Source organism: Melospiza melodia, chromosome 10 (assembly GCF_035770615.1).
Source record: "Melospiza melodia melodia isolate bMelMel2 chromosome 10, bMelMel2.pri, whole genome shotgun sequence".
NCBI lineage: Eukaryota > Metazoa > Chordata > Aves > Passeriformes > Passerellidae > Melospiza > Melospiza melodia.
The window spans coordinates 27,543,718-27,564,378 of NC_086203.1; the positions used below are offsets into that span (position 1 = coordinate 27,543,718).

Sequence of the window (20,661 nt, forward strand, 5' to 3'; positions counted from 1 at the left end):
CACGGAGAAAAATGATGCCTCGACCCAAAGGAAGAGGAGTATGTGACATTGCATGGTGCTTACCTAGACAAAAATAATTACTCTTATTGGGAGAGAAACTTCAAATCATGCAAGTTGTATATTTCAAGTTGTATGCTTCTAGTCAAGGGCCCACAGAACTGAGCAGCACTGGCCAAGCACTGTGGGGAAACTTTGGACAAGAGCTGTTATGAGGAGCTTTTGTGTGAACTTCTTTGTGTAACAATGGAGACAAGCCTTCGAGTGAAAATTATACACTAACTCCTGGGAAACTCTTCCACACCAAAACCACAGGATAAGCCCTTGCCCTTGGGCTTGCTACCTCGCAGCAGCATGGAACTCGGAGCCAGTCAAGTGGGTCACAAGGCTAAAAAAGCATTTCTACCTTCCCCAGCCAAGAAAACCACTTCCCGGTGGTACCTTTCATCTCAGCCTCGCTGCAGCACTCCCCACCCTCCTCCTGCAAACAAACAACATTAACCCTTGCCTCCTAGAGATCCCACTGTCCCAGGGCTCAGCAGTAAGGAATCCGAAGGCTTAGATGAAAGGATCGAGGCAAGATGGGAGAAAAGGGAAAGAGAAATTCACTTGTTTGACATCAGCAGAGCTCCTCGCTGTCTACCTGGGAGCAGCACTTAGCTGCAGGGGAGCATCTTACACTTCTGCAACTCGCACTACCAATGGGGAGATCATGAAGGTAGGACACATCTTCCATAGGTCTGCAAGAATAGAGAAAGGCACACAGGAATTACACTTTGAAAGTCTTTCACCTAAATCATGAAGGCAAAAAAAAAAAAAGGGGGAATGCTTCAATGCAATTTTGTCCTCCATTTGCTTCCTAAAGTCCTTCCTTTTTTGCAAACCTAATTAAAATTAGGGGAGTACAAGGGCAGGTGAGAATTAACCAGACTGCCTGTTCTGCTCTGAACCACCTACAAACACCTTGTCTGGGAAAATATGAACTGAGCAATCAGTCACTACTGGACAAAACAGGAAGATTTCAAGACAACCAGCTTCAGGTTACTAGAAAAGTGGTTAGAATCGTGCCTCCACAGGTACACGGAGGCTGGATTTTTATCCTTGACAAGGTTGCAGGGACCTTTTGCTTACATTTAGGCAGTTTCAAAAAGTGAAGAGACAGACTTTCATTTGACCTGGCGTGACAGCCGGGCTGATCTGGAGTGCAAAGCTGTAGATGATTTCCAAAAATGTCACAGCTGTTGATTAAAACACGCCACAGCCAAGCAAACCCTCATGAAAATTACCCAGAGCCTTCAAAAAAAGAAGTAATATCTAAGTTTCCCAGTACTAATAGTTTAACACAAGCCCTTTGAGGGTTCTTTCCTTGGTTGTACCTTAGATACACACCAGACCTAGAGGGGCTGTACTGGAGCGAGGAGCACGGTCAGCTCCATGGTGTTGCTAGGATTGAACTTCAAGCTTCAAATACTTCATTTCATCTTGCACACTCTTATAAGAAGAGAGCTACACTGACCCACTCTGCTCCTCCAAGGCCCTGAAGTTTCTCAAACAGAACTAAATAAAAAAAGTGGAGATTTTCATGGACCTACAGGAACTCTGGGTATCTTGCAAGAGAAACCTCGACTGAGGGAAACTCCAGAAGGGCCTGTCCAAGCTCCAGACTCGAACCTCTAGGAACCATCTCTTGTTTTCTGCAGAAGCAGCCAGGAGAAACACTGACACCCGTAACACTTGCCAAGCTTCACTGAAGAATTCAAATGAAGGTCTCGTTCTCACAGAAAAATCTGTTCTCTGTTTAGCTAGTCCCACCTCGCAACTGAAACTGCCAGTGAACCAGACTGACGGGTCAGATACACTGCATTATGCCCAGGACAGTACCCTCCATGCTTCTTTGAATATCTTATCACCACTGGTTTCCAATTTACTTGCTGATATAGGTGACTGCTCTGACGTTTTTCAACCTTGCATGTACTGCTTTACCTTCAAAAGGGAACCGAAACCCAAGGACTTTCAAGGCAGCACTTATTTCTTACTTGTTTTGCAACACACCTTTTTCAAGGCTCCTGGACCATCCAACTTTCCACCCCCTGCCTTGAGAACCTCTTTCTGACACATGAGTCAAGTCTCCAGGTAGAAAAGATTTCTCTCACCAAGCCTTGTTTTGCAGTTCTGCATAGACACAGTTTTCTGCTTATCAGGAGAAGAGTTTGCGTTGAAAGGAAACCTTTTTGCAGGAAGGAATCTGCAATTGTAATTGTATAACTGTAATCAAGAAATAAAGACAAGACTATCTCAAGGTTTGCCTGCCTAATCCAATATAATAAATCAAGGACATTCGCTCCTCCAATTAATGCATTTAACAAAAGCCTAAATGAACTAGCAGTTAAGTGACCATGGGGATGGTCTATACTAAGCAGATAAATCACCCACTATAATGCACATACATACCTACTTTAAAACCCTCTCTAGCAAATCTTTTGTCTTGAAAGCTGGTGACAGATTCTCACCCTCACAGCAACACTAAAATGCAACCAGGTTTTTTCAGGGAAATTCAGTACAGCAAAGACTAATGCTGTCCCCAGAGAGGTCATGGTGATGTTTAACCAGAGGTGGTCACCACTGCAGCTCACAAATACTTGGGGCAGGCAGGTGCTATGCAGATCCAAAGATATATAGGATTGGAAAATCTCATATGATAGAAAGGCAGAAGAAAACACAAGGACTCATCTGCATCAGCCTGTTTTATCCACACAATAAACAACATTCCATCACTGGAGTACCATCCAACTGGTGACACCCAATGAAAATGGGAAGGAAAAGGGAGCCCAAGAAAGCAGCAGACCTGCTGAGACCTCAGGATTTTCTTTGTGCATTTGTGGGAAGGAGGCACATCACTGCCTTCACTGGGATTTGTAGCAGATTGCTTGCAGGGCTGGCTGTGCCACAGGTGGAAATCTCATTCTCCTCAAGGAGTGGTGCCTATCCCATGGGATGCAGCCATGGAGGACAGAGCAAACACCACCAAATCACTCATATGAGCCACCACTGACCTATCCAGCTGCAGCAACTACCCCACAACAGAGACCCTCATCCCTGGTGAGGACTCAGCAATCCATGTCCCCACCAAATTTATCAACACTTTAAACTCAGTATAATAGTCATTGACACAGCAAAATAACAGCATTCTGAAGTTATGCCACGTGCTACTTAATGCTTTCTGAAGATCAGCATTAGGGCCACCAACTCTGAGAGAGAATTGGGCAGGTTTCTCAAAATAAAAAGCCATTAAGAACCAAAAGGAAGCATAATTGTTGACTTTTAATATCCAGGCAAAATCCACAGTAAATAACAATAATTTGCTTGAAATATTGTTCCATACAGCGTGTTCACAGAAATCCAGCATACAATTTTCAGGAAACTGCAGGCAAATTAATTGTATACTTTCACCTTCTGTGCTCTACTCACACAAGAAAAGAATAACATTTTGCCACACATTGAGTAACCCATACATGCTTGAAAGGAATTGTCCTAATCAATAACATTCATTTAATTTGAGATTAGATTAAATATAGACAAGGGGATCAAAGAAGCTTGTAACACCTGGAGTATTTATCCCAATTTCGAACCCTCTTGTGCCAGCAGATTGTCAACAAGGCAGAGAAGTGTGTGTGGGGGGGGGGAAACAAACCAGTTACCACATTCACAGCCATGCCAACAAAAAGTTAAGGTATCTCTGCATAAGAACTTCAGAAACTGAAAAACATTTATCTCTCCCCAACCCATCATTACAGAGGTTACTGCAAAATTTAATACATGTAGATAAGACCACGAGAGGATTTTTTTTCCCCTCATTTTACTCCTAAAAATGAAATAATAGCAGATCATCTTACTTGCCAAGGTTTTTAAAAGCAGGTACATTCTGTGAGCCAAATTTCACAGCATTAACCATACAGCACCTTTATTTGTGTTGCCATACACAGCATCAGTCCACAACATTTGGTATAGAAAAAATTTTTTCCCTTTCCTGACCACAACTTTGATACAGTGACTCATTTCTGCTGTCAGATCATAAACACTGGGGAAACAGCTCCAGAAATAAATATAATAAAGGAAAATCTCCATGTGAGCATTCCCCATTGGCTTATTGCACCATCACACTGGTTAATGGATTTTGGTTTTCCACAAGGAAAAGCCACTTGCAAGGATTACCTGTACCACTCCACCCTCCTTGTTAAATGCTGTCCCCACTGCCTATGTGCATTCCATCCCTCCTGTCACCCCATGATTTAAATTCTGTCCTCAGTTTAGTTCGCACTCAAGCACTCAAAAACATTTGGTTTCTGCATTTCTGTTATGAAGAATGATTTACATGCTCTTCTTTTTCACATCCTTAGTATCCACACCTTCAGCAGAGAAGTGATATACAAAAGATGCACAATGACTGTATAAGGGGCAAGAAAAAGGAAAAACAGATCTTTTTCCACCTCAATTCCCTGGATCTTGTAGCTCCCCAGAGGAGAAGATGATGAGCTCTTCTCCAGTGGAACAGCACTGACTGAGACTGAATTGGTCTCTGTTGCCAGGCTCTGCCATGGGGTTTGTGCAGAACTCGCTTCATCCATCAAAACACCACTTCACTGGTACAGGGGCTTTATTCTGCCTGGGGAGCTACATAAGGGGTAGAAATCAAGTCTTCTTTGCCTTCTGTTAAATTTTCTTTGTGCAGATTTGAGCTGACACACACGGGATGGAGAAGAACTGGTGTGCATCCTCCCAGGACCAGTGATCCCTCCTTGCACTGCTGCCAGGAACACAGCAAGGAGCAACCCACCTGAGCCCTGGGACAACAACCAGGTAAAGGAACAGCAGCCCAGAGAGGAGCACAGGGGACTGGTCAAACTCCAGAAACGCTGGAAACATGGATTTGATGGTTAAGCTAAACCAAAGCTCTCACTTACGACAGGACAGGTTTCAAAGAAAGACCATGCCCACGTACTTGGGTTACAATCTCCCCTTCATCCCTCCACAGAGACAGCCTAGCAAAGCTATCTGTTCTGCAGCTATTCTGAAGAATATCTTGTAGATGACTGTCTCTTCATCAGCTTCTCATGTTGAGCAACCAAAGGAGATACTGTGATTCTTATCACATTTCACATAAGACTTCACATAGTCTTAGAGAAGATAAACAGACAAGCTGCATGTTCTGTAACATTTGCTTTAGAGGTTTCAGTGGTGAAATGTTTGAAGCTGTTTCAAAACTAGACTGATGAATTGTCTGAACATTTTCCCAAAATAATCAAGATGCTCAAAGATCATTGCTTTTACTGTAGATACAAGGCCCTGTACTTCTGCCAAGGGGCTCTGTCCTGGCTACAGAACCTGGAATTTTGTCACCACAACCCTTCTCTTGAAGCCACCAAAGACTCCTTAAATGTTAAAACATACTTATTCCTTCATGGGGTGCATTATTCAGGATGCAGCCTCTCAGCTTTCCAACATCCAAAGTCCACAGTCAACTGCAAAGCTCCAAAAGGCAATTCCAGTCCAGCTGCAGGCTTGGCTGATGTGCAATACTTAGGAAACTGCTACAGAAAATAAGCATATTTGGAAAACATATGCAGCTCATGTTACCAGCCTCATTTATGTTACTAAACCACCCAAAGTCAAGACATACCAATATTGCAACGTGTCTCTGTCAGTGATTACACAGATCAGAAGGTCAGATGATTTCCCAACTTCACTGCTATCCAGTTTGTGCATACAAACAAGCACAGCCGAAACCACTCTCCAACAAACAAAGTGAAACAAAGCATTTACAGGAGAAAAATAACACAGTGAAGTTGTTCACTTCATCACTGATCTGTGCTTAACACCGCTGTTCGCTGCAGGGTTATTTTCAGACACGTGACAAATAACAATCAAGGCTATTTTTCCTTGTATAGATTCTTCCACGAAAAACCATTGTCAGTTCTTCATCCAAAAACGCTTTATGTTCTGACATTAACACTAAAGAAAGGTTCTCAAAAACCTTTCATTAACTTGTAAACTAATTCTTCTGGGGAATCCGGAGCACTTGGTTCCCAGTGCATTCTATTTTTTAAGACCACCCTTCTCTCAGGTGTTCAGTACCCCGAAAAGAGCCCTGATGCCACCAGTGCCTGGCAGTGCTTCACTTTAAAGTTTTTTGTGCATATTTTTCCATTCACAAGCATTTAGTAATGCAGAAAGACAATGACTGAGTGCCATGGATCTCCAGGTGTCCTGATGCTCCTGGCACCTTCTGGGCGCCCACTCCTCAGGCAGTTGCTGCCTTCTCCCCCACAATTCAGCATTTCCCATAACTACTGAGAGTTCATTATTAAGACCACTGAAAGCAGCATCATCCCATGCTCCCTGTGCTGTGCCAGGCCAGGCAGAACTTAAATGAGCTGTGAGGGTACCTCCCCCTAGAAAGGGACGATGCTGTCCCACACTGCTCCCCAGAACCAGCTACTGCCCTGTATTTCTATCTCTGCTCATATCTGAAACATTAATAAATATCACATTTCATTTTTTTTCACATTTGAAACTTCTATTATTGTTTAGGCTTTTGGAGAGGTGGGGGGAAAATTGGGCACTGTCCACAAGTGAAAGTAATACCTTGTAGTTTCATTATTTACTCATCTGACAACCGCATGGAGTCAGCGAGGCTTTGGCTAACACAACCCCTAAAAAAACCACACTTTACAGGCATTTTTTATTTTGTTTTTTGAATGCAGATGACATTTAGTTAAAACTCTTTAAATCAAAGTGGTAGTGATCTATGTGTGTTTAATTTTCTCTCCTCGGCTCTGCAAATAAGAATATTCATGTCAGCACTGCTCTCGGAGGGTGATACAGGTACACTCCAGGCTTTCCAAATCCCTTCCTTCTTGCCCTTCTTTTCTTTTTCTTCCCCTTGACCACAACAAAAAGTTTCTGGCCTGAAGGACTGTACAGGGCTCCACATTAATAAATACACCAGCAGGAGTACTTGCAAAGACTCTCCAAATCATACAAAGGCTGTGGAGGAGAAATACAACTCAGTGCACTCTTCCCACTCCCTGCTTCTAGGCAATTTAAAGTACTCTTTATTTATTTAAAGCACACCTATTTAAACAGAAAAAAAAAAAAAAAAAAGTCAATTCTCATGACCTTTCCTCCATTTCCACTAATTTTCAACTCAGGTGAGCACCTGCAGATCATGGACATCAGCAGAAATTCTGCCTCATGAATGAGCAAAAAAAAAAAAAAAAATTAAAATAAACACACAGGGTTTGATTGTGTATACATGAATCATCATGATTAAAACCAAGCTTGTTTAAAGAAAAATGTCCTCCACAAGCACTTATTTTGCCACACTGAACATATGTAATAAACTTCTTAGATTTGTTTGTCCCCATTAAGTGTGAAATTTAATATTTCCATACAGTAACAAGTGTATATAATTAAATATACAAGATACCCAGTACAGCCAACTTAAGCATTACAAACCACGCCAACTTGTGCACTTCCCTTCACTGTTACTGTTCCAACCACGGCATTTTTAGTGAAAATTTAATTTCCTTTTTCCCTCAGAAAAAGAAAAAAAAAAGAAAAAAAAAAAAAAAGAGGCATGTGTTAAAAACATTATTTTTAAACTCCTCAATTAGACTTTGAGTCTCCACCGTGGGTGGGTGAGCAGCACGAGGGATGCTGGGGTGAGGGGGTAACACCCAGCTCCTGCTGCAGCTCCCTCTGGCTCAGGGCACGGAGCTCCCCTTGGCTCCCTCTGCAATCCCTGCAGCCCACCAGGGACACAACTGACCGGGTTCATTATTGTGCAGGACCCCTTGAATTAACAGCATGCAAATGTTACGCCGGCTCTGAAGTCGGCTAATTTGAAAACAGCACTTCTCATTTCCCCAATTTTCTTCTTTCGCTCATTTGGTTGGGTTTGTTTTTTGTTTTTTGTTTTTTTTTTTTCCGAATTAAAATGTTCACTGGGAAAATATCTTAAACATATTTTCTTCTTTTTATAATAAAAGTCTTGCTCTTCAGAAACTATAGTTAAGTGTCTCTAAAGAGAGGCAAATTAAGTTTTTTAGGCTCTCATTAATATCATTTAATAAATTATGCAAGTACCATCTTAGGCAAAAGATTCATTGAGAACAATAAGTCTGATCCTAACACATAAGTCAAAAGAAAACTTTTTCTAGGAAGTTTAGCTGTTTCTGGGTCAGGTATTTTGCATGTCAAGCACCAAAGCTGACAAATTTCCGACTCTTTTACTAGGAAATAATCATGGAGAGAAGTTGCTTTCTAGATTAAACAACTGAAATAGCTGAATATTTTTAACCAAAATAACTAGAAAAAGAATAAGGTATTTTGCAGCAGACCAAGTTTGGAAAATACCAATCCAAGCTATGAATACTCAGCACAAACATGACCATGCAAATAAACCAGTTAGAACCAGCAGCAATCACTGTGGCCACGCTGAATGAAAAATAACCTCTTCCAGCTCCTCACCTTTGAAGGGCAAACAAAATTTCTGAAACCACTTCAGCCCTAAGATTTCTAAGGCGACAGCAGTTTCGCTCACCTTAAATCCAAATTTAAAGACATTTTGTGTTGTTACAGGCACCCTGAGGATGATTTTGCATGGTAGTGAGATGAAGGCATATGCACATGTTCTCTTAAGCACAAATGGAACACGAAACATGGCAGAGTAAAGGTTAAGTAGCATTTGACTGATTTTTACCTCATGGGAACTATAATTTACACGCCGCATTCATCCAAGGTAAGAGGGTTCAAATGGCACAAATTAAAAGCCTGCAGTTTCCTACTTCTGTTTTTAACATATCATATTGATACACGGCCAGTTTTTAAAGTGATAAAAGGTTTCTATCAAAATATCAAACAGCAAGAAGATGCACTATTTTTACACTGTCAGCATCGCTGTGTTTTACTGCATCCTTCCTCACTCCTTCCAGCCACTGTCGATGATTATAAAATAGTAACAGCCCTAGTGCCGTCCAAAAGGACAAATTAATCTTCCAGACACCCAGCTCTTACAATCAAATCCTGGACAGAAATTTCCAGGAACAGAAACAATTAAATTAATGCAGGTTAAAAAAAAAAAAAAAAGTAACACAATAAAAAGCAACAAACAAAAAAAGCAGCACAGAGCACCAACAGCTACTCCAGAGAACTCTGTCTCTATCAAAGATCTTTCTGGAGGCAGGACTAGGATGCTCTTATAAACATTCCCCAGCATCTCTTAAGCATCCAGCAAGCATTTACTTGGAAAACCCCAGCAGCTTTTATATATCTTATTTTTTTACAAGTAGTCATCAATGGACTCGGGGCATCACAAAACCAGCTAGAGATACTATTGCCAAAAAAGCATGAATGATTTTTATCAGCGAGGCAGAGACGCTCAGCGGAGCTTTGGCAAAACGCCTGCTTCCCATGGCTACTACCCTCAGGACTCTGCAACCCCTCTCCAACATGCACATCAACGTGCCTGCAGTGCCTCTGGGATTCCAAACACTGTGCTACCACCAGTCCTGACTCCGGCCACCTCTCCTTGACAACCAGAGCGGGGACCTGCAAAAATTGGGAAATACAGCTTTTTCTGGGTCAGTAAGTCAGTGTTTTTCCCATGTCTGATTGGCTGGGGCAATTCCACTTCAGCGTTAGTGTTGACAGAAAATATGTGCTGAGAATTTTCAGAGTTCAGGATGTTCTTTAGTCATTTTGGTGATTTGATGTGGCACAGGAAATATTAGTGCATATTCTGTATTTTCAGTCACACTGACTTTACCATTCTTATTAAAAAAAAAAAAAAGACAACAGAGTCAGATCACTGAGACTGAAATTATGAGCAATCTGACAAAAGTCAGAGATGGGGGAGGAAGGTGATAAAGACTCAGCCAAATGTTAAACTACTAGTTCAGTTTGATATTTTAATTTCTATTCAGCTTTTATTACACCTGTCTCCAAATTAGGTGGTTGATGAAGAACAAGCCTTGCAGTGATGCTGCCTGTGCTCGCCAGCCCCTCACCCCAGGCTGTGGGTCCTGACTAATCTCAGCACTATTGGTATTAGAAACTTTCGATATCTTGGCCGTGAATTTAATATAAAACTCGATAAAGATAAGCTACCTTTCACCAGCTAGGACAAATCAAGATTTCACTGCTCCTTTCAGCAGGCCTGTGAGTTTTGGACTTGATCAAAGTGTACTTGCAACTAATTACGTACTAAGATCACTGTATCAGCTGCACTGGGCAGTGTTCCCCTCCCCTACTAATCAACACATCTCTGGCATTCTCATCCCAATGCAGAATAAAGCTGCTCTTCCTCTGGCAAAAGCCCCAAAGTACAGCTGCTGCCACTAGTATATAATTTACACTCCTCTGAACCACCAGAAGGGAACGGAGCAAATCCCAGATGCAGGATCTCCCCCAGCTGATTTCTGCAATACAAATTACTGAGGACGAGCTTCACTTTTCTTTCTGTTGAGCTGGCAGGGTGCTCCACATCCTTAGGTGCCTGTTTTTGTTACAGCACGCAAGGCTCCAGATAAAGGAGTTCATCGGAGTCAACACCCGAAAATATCATGAAGTTTAGTGCACATCTTCTTTCATTTAATAGAATCACAGGGCAGTTTAGGCTGGAAAGTTTAAAGATCATCCAGTTCAACTCTCTGCCACAGGCAGGGACACCTTCCACTATCCCAGGCTGCTCCAAGCCCTGACCAACCCAGCCTTGGACACTTCCAGGGATCCAGGGGCAGCCACAGCTTCTCTGGGCACCCTGTGCCAGGGCCTGCCCACCCTCACAGTGTTAAGTTTCTTCCTAACATCAAATCTTAATTTCTTCTTGCTTAATTTAAAACCACTGGCCCTTTCCTATCACTATCTGCCTGAGTAGATAGTTGCTCTCCCTCTTTTCTACAAGCACCCTTTAGGCACTGAAAGGCCCAACGAGGTCAGACCCTTCTCTTCTTCAAACAGCACTCGTAAAATCCAGTAAAAATCCAGTACAGTAGAGAAGTGCACGGCAGGTTTCTCCCAGAAAATTGCGTTTAAAGAGCACTGAATTTAAAAAGCAAGATTACTAATTATGGCCATAAATAAGTGCAGTGGAAACCCCAAGATCACGGTTTATTTCACAAACCACTGGCATCTGCTGGTAGCCTGTGGAGCACCAGCTCCAGCTGGGTGCTCTTGGGCATGCTACCACTCTCCCATCCCCAGCACATCTCATCCCCAGATTTTTTTGCTTTTAATCCTGAAACTGTGAAACCCAATTAAACTTACAGTGATGCTGGCTGGACTCGCTTCCTCCTGCACTGCTCTTCTACCCCTGGGTTTTGTGGGCTCTGCCCTGGGGACGAAGCACTGCTCTTTGCAGGATGCCCAGCTCTAGCTGGCTAACAGAAATAACAGAGAATAATTTGAACAGAAACCCTGGGCACCCACGTATCAAGTCAAGAGAGTGCATTTTAATTTTTTCCCCTCAGTTTCTGCATTGCTGTAGGTTAGCCTAATTGATTCGTGTTCTCACCAAATTAAAGACACAGCACGCAGACAGCATGCCAGTGAAAAAATATGGCAACAGCAAAAGTTTACAAATTTAATTTGCAATTGTTTTAGCAAAACAGCTCAGTCCACTCCTTCAGTTTTGGAAAGTAATCAGCTTGTGCTAGAGGAAGTTACCAGCTCCCAGGCAGGAGCACTATAACGCAGACGTATTTCATCAGAGATTAAGACCAGTTTTTCAGTTAAGAAGTGGATTTTGCAAGTGAGGCAACACTGCAAGTTACAATTCTGTGGGCTCAGGATCCCAGAGGAGGGGAATACTTGGAGACTAACACCAGGGAAAAGATCTTGTGCCAAATTTCCTTTTAAAAGAAGCAATGCTGCTGTAAACCCCAGCGAAGTCCCGAATTGTCACTTTGGTGCTAGAAGGGACCCCCAAATCAGCTCTTTTTCCCCAGGCTGCCATCAGAAGGCACAACTGGAGCCCCCAGTGCCTCCAGTGAAAGGGTTAAGCCAAGCTTTCAGTCCCCTGGTTCAAACCGCCCTGCCCAAATTACAGCAGCACACACATCCAACAGATGCCGTTCAGACAGGGGCTTTCCTTGCCCTGAGGTACAGTTCAGTTTGTCCATTCTACTGTGCAATTACAGAATCAATAAAACATCCCTTTGAAACTCCCTGGACTAGTGCCGACACGCAGACAGTAGTCAAGCTGACATTTTTTGCTGTTTCCGTTATTACCGCCGTCAAGCCTTCTGAGAAGCAACACATCAAAACCCGGGCGCCGCAGAGCAAAGGAGGAAAAGCAAATGTAGAGCTGAGGTTTTGTTCCTCGTATCGCTCCCCAGGCGGTCGCACAGGGCCGGGCATACCTGCAAACAAACCTGCTCAAAGCCAGCACAACGGGCAATGGGAAACGCGGCGCTTCCGAAAAGCACGCCTGCCCCACCCTCCTCCTGCTCATCCATATCCCTACATTGCCATTTTCCTGGGGAGAGGAGGGGATTCCTCTGATTCGGATCAGCTGGCCTGCACGGGGAAGCTCTGATTTGGGGATGAAGTTATCAGAAAAGCAAACAGCAAGCGTCCTGTTGCTCGTGCGCGCTCACGAATGCGGCGCGAGATGCGGACTGTGTGTGGAAGTTGGGAGGTGGGGTTGAAATCTCGCCATCCATCTGTTTCTGAGCAGTGCCTGAAACACTGAAATAGAAATGGGAAGCTGCAGAGTGCCAGGAGTGGAACCTGGGAAGGGAAAATGCAGGAGCAGGACAACAAAGAGGAGGATATTGAATTAGCATGGTCAGAATGATTCAAAGGACAACTGGATGACCAAGGACAGGCCCAGCAGAAACGTATTCACTGTCCATGAAAATGGAACCTTTTCTCCAAAAAGAATTAGCAAAATCTGCCCAAATAGAAGGAAAATGTAAAGCTGAAGGTCTTAGAAGTACTTCTTAAATGACCATCTTCAGATGTTTATTTTCATGCTCTCTACATAAATCACAAATTCTTTTATCATCCATTTTTGAGCTTTAAAGCCTAGTGTGTACGATCAGTATCTCACATACCTACATTTCCAGGGGAAAAAATGGAAAATTCCTCCAAAGTACTACTTCTGTACTTGATAAACCATAAAGCTTGTTTCTGAGGGCAGAGCATTCCCTCAGTTTTCCTCACCAGGCAGGGCATGGGAAGCAGAACAACAGACTCTCTCAAACAGATCTGCCACAACAATCACTTATAAGGAAAGCCCACCCTCGGGATAATGAGCCTTTCCAATTTCACAGCAGATTCCTGAATCTCCCTTAAACACAGGCATTACAAATCATACAAATCTCACACCCAGAAATAACCCATGTGTAAGAGTTTGCTAGTTGAAAAAAGGCAGCAGTGTTATAGGGATGCTCAGCACCAAGCCTAGGCAATGTACAACTCTTAAAAACCTTCAGCATTTACAAATTTTCTTAAAACTGCCTTATTTGAATCAATCCTTGCCCCCTCAAAGGTTATGTGCGGATTCAACTGTTTCCAAATAATAATAAAATCACCTCTAACAGAGTGTTAATTCTGATGGCTCTTCACACAGTGATGCCCCAGGCCTCCTGACAGAAGGAATATGCTTGCAAGGCAGTGGTGGGGGTAAGGAGCTCTGCACCCATTTCCCAGACCTGAAAAGGCAGGTTAAATAACCTCCCAGTGCCCTGCAAAGCAGCTGTATAAAAACCACAATCCAACTCTCCCAAGTTCAAAGGTTAATTTATAAGATTATATTTCCTCCCAGAGGATGCTCACGTGTCTTCTATACCGACACAGGCCAAATAATAACTCATTTGGAGAGCAGCTTATTTTGAAGAGGTTTCACATTTAGTGATGAGCACAAGGAGGAGAGAGGGAGGATGTGTCACGTTCAGACTCTGTCTCAGGATATATCATATCTTTTTGCCAGACCAGTTCTCTTTGCGGTGTAAGATCACGGGTGTGTTAACTGTAAAAACTCCTTTTAAAGCGACCCAAGCTGAAGATAATAAGGTTGTGTCATCTGTATAAATACTCTGTACTGGAATGAGCATGCTGGTGCACCAGAGGAAGAGCTGGCTGAACACAAAACAGGCAGAGCAACAGAAACTGAGAAGATCCTCGAGGCTGGCTTGTTAGGAGTGACCTAAAATGGCCCATTTTGACTCACTCCTCTCTACCTCCTCCATCAGAGGATTCAAAGGGAAACTGCAATTCAACCTTCGTGGCTGTAGCACGACTGCAACAAAACTATTTTTTGTCATGAAAGAAAAAACAAGTTGCGGGTGCCTGAATGCTGATAGATCACTTTTGCTTTAAGAGAACATCATGTCAATCAAAACTAAATTCCTTATGCTCATCACAGGAGCTTGCAACCAAGCAATACAAAAATCTCATTCGAGTTCAACCAGTAATGTGTTCAAAGGCTTCCCAATCTGCTCTGTCTCTGGCATCAGCAGCAGACAGAGAAGAGGCAGAAGAGATTGCAAAAAAAAAAAAAAAAAAAAAAAATTTAAAAATTTAGAAAAAAAATTTGCTTGCTGTGCAAAGTAGAAAGGCCTCTAAACCAAAATAAAAATAAGCATTGAAATGTATGTGTTGGACCAAAAGAATATACAGCAGGCTGAAATGTGCTATATCTTCCTCACTGGTGAGGAAAGACCTCTATAACTCACCACGGGCTTTGATCACTCGTGAGCTATCAGCTATTTCTTCGCTGCTTGAGTAAATATAAGTCATTCACAGCTGAAACATAATTTCTCTCTCTTTCCCCTGCCACTATATGTTGTGTGCGAATATGTCTTGTATATAGGCACACTAACACAGCGTGCTGTTCAAATACACATCAGAGTTCACCAGATGGTGGGGATTGCCAGACACTCGTCGTTGCCATGAGCTCGGAGCCATGGTGTAACTCATGAATGATGTGTCTAAGCTGTAAGTGGGTTTTGCATAGTTACATTCCCCTCACCGACACAAAACCCGACATAAAACTCTGTTTTCTGATTATGTCCAACCTGCAACAGTTTAGAATTGTGAGAAGGCATAAGGGAGTGTTTGGTATCACGTTGGGGTGTTTTTTTTTTCCCTCCTCCCAGAGACACAGCTCTGAAGGAGCTATTTTCATCTGGGGGTTATGATTCACACCCGTACACGCAAAATTATACAGTTTAATAAAGCTGTGGCCACAGTCAGTGCCCATGTTTGGGCACAATCTAAAAAACCCAACCTCAGAAAAACAAAGGTGTTTTACCAAAAATAAGCAAGGTTTTAAGAGGCAATCATCTTAATTATGCATAGGAAAAATATATGAGATTGGAGTTTAAGTTCTGTGCACGGGCCTCAGCACGTACTTGGGCATTAAGATATTTGGGCAATAAATTATGTGAGCATAATCTGGTAAGGATGGGAATGTTGGGTGAATTGGCAATTTCCTAGTCTTTAATTAATGATGGTGTTGAGAAGGAATGTGGCCTTCCTTCTAAATTAACAATGCTTTTTAATCAGCAAGTGAATCGGCCTATTTGAAGCAGAAGGTAGCTCTAGGCTTGCAAAAAAGGAACAGAGGCTCCAGGGAAAGAAAAAAAGCTGGAAACCTGGCAATGCACACAGGGTCCTACCAGACCCTCTTTGCTGCCTCCAGCAGAACCTGTATCTTATCCAAGGTCTCTAACAACCAGTGGTGAAATAAAACCCAAGGGAAAAGCAGAAAGCTAAGAGCTAGGAAGAGTTTCCATCTGATTTGGCAGGGTGGGAGATGGACAACTTATGTCTGCTGAGCAAAGCCAAGGAGAAACTCTGACCCAACAGCAGCCAGGTGCCAGGACAAATCTAACTCCAAGGTGAAGGGCCTGTGTCCTTTAGACATTTCCACCTACAACACAACCATGGCATGCAGAGAGGTCATGGATCTCCATCCAACATGAGGACACAGCATTAAACTACCTGGTAACCCAGTGATGCATTGCAGAAAACAGTCCTTTTACTATTGCCTTCCTAATTTATTCCAACAAAACACATTCTGCCCATCTAGTTACTGGATATAACTCACCTTTCTTATTTTTAGCCCCTCACAGACTGAAGTCTGTTGGAAAAAAGCGGTTTCTGTGCCATCAATGCTCAGGAGAGACAATTAAAGATCAGGGACGTATTCTTACCTATGTACTAAATTTTAGAATGGCCTAATGGTTTAAAACATTAAGGAAAAAAAAAAAGTAAGAAAAAAGATCATTACAACAGCATTTGTTATTCTAAGGTTTTAGTAAGGATTGGATGCCTCCAAGGGTTGAGTCTTCAGCTCCACTTAAGCACACAAGTTCACTATCCAAAATTTCTTTGAACTAATAAAATCCCTGGAGGTTATCAGATTGGGCTGAGCATGGACTACAGCTCTCAACTCCTCCCCTTTTATCTGTAAATACCATGAGAGGCGCTCTCTAGCACCCCAAGTCAAATAGTTTCCTGTCTTGGCTGGGAACCACCGCGGCAAGCACTCGAGGCCATGAGCAGCAGTTGGGCAGGAGAAGCTGTGTCAGTCACTGCCGGCTCACCCCGCTGCAAGGAGCGTGTTCCAGCACGACCTGGCTGCGTGAAGCACAAACCCTGCACACTTCTGACTCCCAGACAGCTCTCTGGGGCCACGGGGAATGCTGTCTCCCTTCTTGCAAGGCAGCATCTTCCCCCCATGGGCTGATATGCCCCTAGCACTGCATCCCCTTGAATTCTCCCCCTCACGGAGACAAACATTTCCCCACATCCTCACCAAACCATCCTCTCCTCCCCAGCAGTATCAGAAAAGCCTGAGCCCTCTGGATATTCAGCTCCCCTTGTCCAACAACAGACATCTCAGCCCCAGCCACAGCCTATTCAGATGGAGGAAGAAAGCAGGGAATCAGAAACTCCTCTGTCTGGCACAAACGTTCCTGCTGGGAGCTGAGCACACACTGAATAGCCTGTTCATGGTGTCTGTGCTAAAAGTAAGGACCTGGCTTTATTTCTTTGTTGATGTTGATATAACTTAAGAAGCTGAAATAGCTGAAACTGGGAAATCTTGGGAATGGAAGGCTTGCACAGGGGGCAGAGGCATCCCACACACCATCCTTACTGTTATGTCCCACTCAAGGAGCAGAGCAGCACTTTATTCTTCCAAATGGACAGAATATATGGTGGTGGGGAAGCACAAGTGTACAAAGGAATAATGAAAAAACTATGTTGTGCTCCTGACTGGAGAGACTGGCAGTCTGAAAGGTACACACGTGTGACAGTAAAAAAGTGTGTAAGTTCTGTTTGAATAAGAGGTCCAAGTTTAATTCAGGCTAGTTACTACTAGTAGCCTCAACCCCTTCCAAAATATCAGACTCAATTGAATTAAAATCTCTTTTTGCTATTGGTTTGTTTTTTTTTTTTTTTTTTTTGGTGAATATTCCTGATTTTTTAAGCTACTTTTAAAACAACTCTTCTCTGGCTACTGAATGCTCCAAGGCCCTGTATCTCATGGCCCCACAGCTCACTGAGAATAGACAGCTCTTTCTTGCCAAGAAATTACTTACAATTTTTACACAATACCAAACCACAGCCATCCTATCACCTTTAAAAGAGATGATGTTTTCTTCCTTCAGAAGCATCTTAGCCTTTTTTGTTCAGCTAGACCAGCCATGAGCAGGATCTTCCACGGTGACATTTTCAGAGCTACTTAAGATGTTTTGATTACCCAAATTCAAACAGCTCTTCAGAAAAAAAAAAATAAAAAATCACTTTGGCAATTTTGCAAATCTCATCCTAAACCTTAACATATTTCTGCAACACGAGGCCCTCGTTAGCCTCGGAAACCGATGGTTTCCAAAAGCTGTAGATGCGTGGGAGTCCTTGATGCCCCGTGTCAGCTCAGCCATCACCCGCAGCAAGAACCATTTCACAGGACTGCCAGGCAGCATCCTGCACCAAGAACAGCCCCACTCACTGCAGGTCCAACTCCACCAGGTAACCAAGGGAGCCCAACCCCAAGGGGAGGCACAGATCACAGCCCCGAGGCACAAAAGCTGGGGAGAGGCTGGGGAAAGCCAGCACAGAGCTGGGGAAGGAGGCAGGTTGGCTCCGGCTCAGCTCCCTGGCACAATGGACCTTTGGGGAGCTGGATTCCCAGTTTCCAGCCCTAACAACTTCATTAGTTAATTAAATGTACTCGCAGAGCAATCCGTGCAGGAGCGCGGGCAGGCAGCAGCCCCGCTCCACAATGCAGCACATGTCCTGGCCATAAAGTTACCCAGGCAGTTGCTTCCTTGCCTGAATGCTGACTACAACCATGGCCTCTGGATGCAAATTACTGGCTTTTATAGGTTCCTAAAAACATTTCACCGTGTCTGCTGAACAATGTGGGAGTTGTAGAAAGGGCCCGATGATGGCAATGGTGTAATTAAAAGCTGTGAGTGGAAAAAAAACCACATCAGATTCCTTCTTCCAGATAGAAAAACTGGTAAAAATGTACTTCTTGGAAATAGTTTAAAAGAAAATGTCAAAGTAAATAAATAAAAAATAAAACATATTCACCCCTCCCTGTAATCCCTCAAGTTTCCAATAGCTTCCCCGCTCAGTGCCCGTGAAGGAAACCATATATGCTAGAGCACGTCCCTAAGCCCTGTGCTCTATCTCGGAAAGAAACGAGATAGAGAAACTCTCCCTATCTAATCACCAGCCCCGTCTGGGACTAACAGAAGTTACTATCTCTGCCTGCCTGTCAGGAGCTGCACAAAACCCATCGGTGCTGGGGCTGATACGGCAGCAAGAGGTGTGAGGGCTGTAAAACCATCCTGCAGCTTCGGGATGGGCACCCAACCCACACCAACATCCCTGGGAACAGCCTGATCCCAGCGAGCCAGAGCCCTTCTCCTATGCTGGAGAGACTTCAGATAAACCCTGCCCTTCTGGGTCCTTGGACCAGCACAACACTTGTTATTTAGGGACATTCTGTTATTTCATCTGCTGCAGGGTTCAAGTCTTGATCTACTGTGAGGACAGGCACAGGTTGTGCAGAGAAGCTGTGGATGGCCATCTCTGGAAGTGTCTAAGACCAAGCTGGATGAGGCTTTTAGCAACCTGAGCTAGTGGAAGGTGATGCAGCAGGGGGGTTAAAACTAGATGGTCTTAAAAGTTCCCTTCCAACCCAAATCATTCAAATCCAAACCATTCAGTGAGTCCATAATTAGAGCAGAAAAAGAATGAGGGGAACCCCTCATCCAAATGCTGCACTATACCAAACCTTCCGCACACTGAATTCTCCATTAACATTTATCTGATGTACTAAAACATACAGACGGGGATAACTCCTGCTGCTTCCTTCCTCTCCAAAAAGATAAATTTACAGCCACATCAGCTGGCAGTGCTGCTGACATCCAAGTGGGTGGCCGGCATTAACCACCACTGGCAGCATGGGGACCCACCCAGCCCATTCCCAGTTTAAATGTGGAGGGCCAACAGTGGGTTTTGAGCACATCTGGGCAGGAGTTAGTCCCAAGCAGCCTCTGTGCCTAATACAAGAACTTCCTCTGACAGCAGATTACAGCACACTCCAAGTACAGGCATGCTGCTCACTGTTTCTCCAAGCATTAGCTGCAGCCTCAAACAATCAAGAAGCTTTTTTTTTTTTCTTTAAACCCCCCCTTCCTTTTTTTCTTTTTTTTTTTTTGGAGAAATGATCAAACCGGGGGTGGGGACAGAACATCCTGCGTGAAACCGCATCCTGAACAAGCATCACCACGATTCACTGTAAATAAATACTCTCTCCTTGCAGCACTTCCGTCAACTGTCACTGCCTTGGCTCCAATCACCTTTCAAGTCCAAACAGGAAAGCAGAGAAAAGCGAGTGAGATGGCAGATATGAGGTTTAATTTGCTTTTCACTGCAGTTTTCATTGGTGGTGCGCTTCCAATTCGTCGGCATTGCCAGCTGCCTGGAATCACTCCTGGACCCAGTTTTTTCCTGTTAACCTTCATAATTGTATTATTATGGGCAAGCCCACAAACCGTGCTACAAAAAGCTGTAAAAAGTGCAGCTTCCACCCTTTATTAGATAAGCAGCCAGATCCAAACCCAGCTGCTGCAGACAGAAAGGCAACGCAGATTTACTGAACATGTTTCTTCACCTATGTTTTACATAATGCAAGATGTGCCTGCTAAAAAAAAAAAAAAAAAATAAAGCTGACAGGGGGTGCAAAGGGATTACAGGAGGAAATAAGTTTGACCTCAATTTTCTTGAAAACTTACAAATATATATATATAAATTTGGGAATATAAATTTGGGAAGATCACAGACATGAGGGGATAGCAGCGCCGGGCAGAACCAAGGCAGGAGCCACCTCACTCTGTGCACGTGAGTGGGGTGGGACAACTACACACCCCACAGGGTTTTGTATGAGCTCATGATGAGGAAGAAGAAGAAGAGGAGCTGCCTCTCGTGCGCACCCCCTCGTGGGCACAGCAATGGGCACCAAGGCTGGAGGGATGGGGAGACTGCACAGATGTGATTGCACAGGGGATGAAAACTGGAGGAAAACTCTCCTGAACCTCCATCAGACCAGAACAGAGAGCAGCCCCCTCACCTTCAGGA

At 43.6% G+C, this 20,661-nt stretch overlaps 1 protein-coding gene across 7 annotated transcripts in view; it reads right to left on the minus strand.

Moving 5' to 3' along the window:
- Positions 1-20,661, minus strand: part of FOXP1 (forkhead box P1) — a 377,541-nt gene that overhangs the window by 274,250 nt on the left and 82,630 nt on the right. The window contains exon 1 of one of the 7 annotated variants that reach the window (XM_063165016.1): positions 641-709. The exons of the other annotated variants lie outside the window; for them this stretch is intronic. The gene's annotated coding sequence lies outside the window, so the exon portion shown is untranslated. Of the gene's footprint in view, positions 1-640; positions 710-20,661 lie in introns of those variants that run through there. 7 annotated transcript variants of the gene reach the window in all.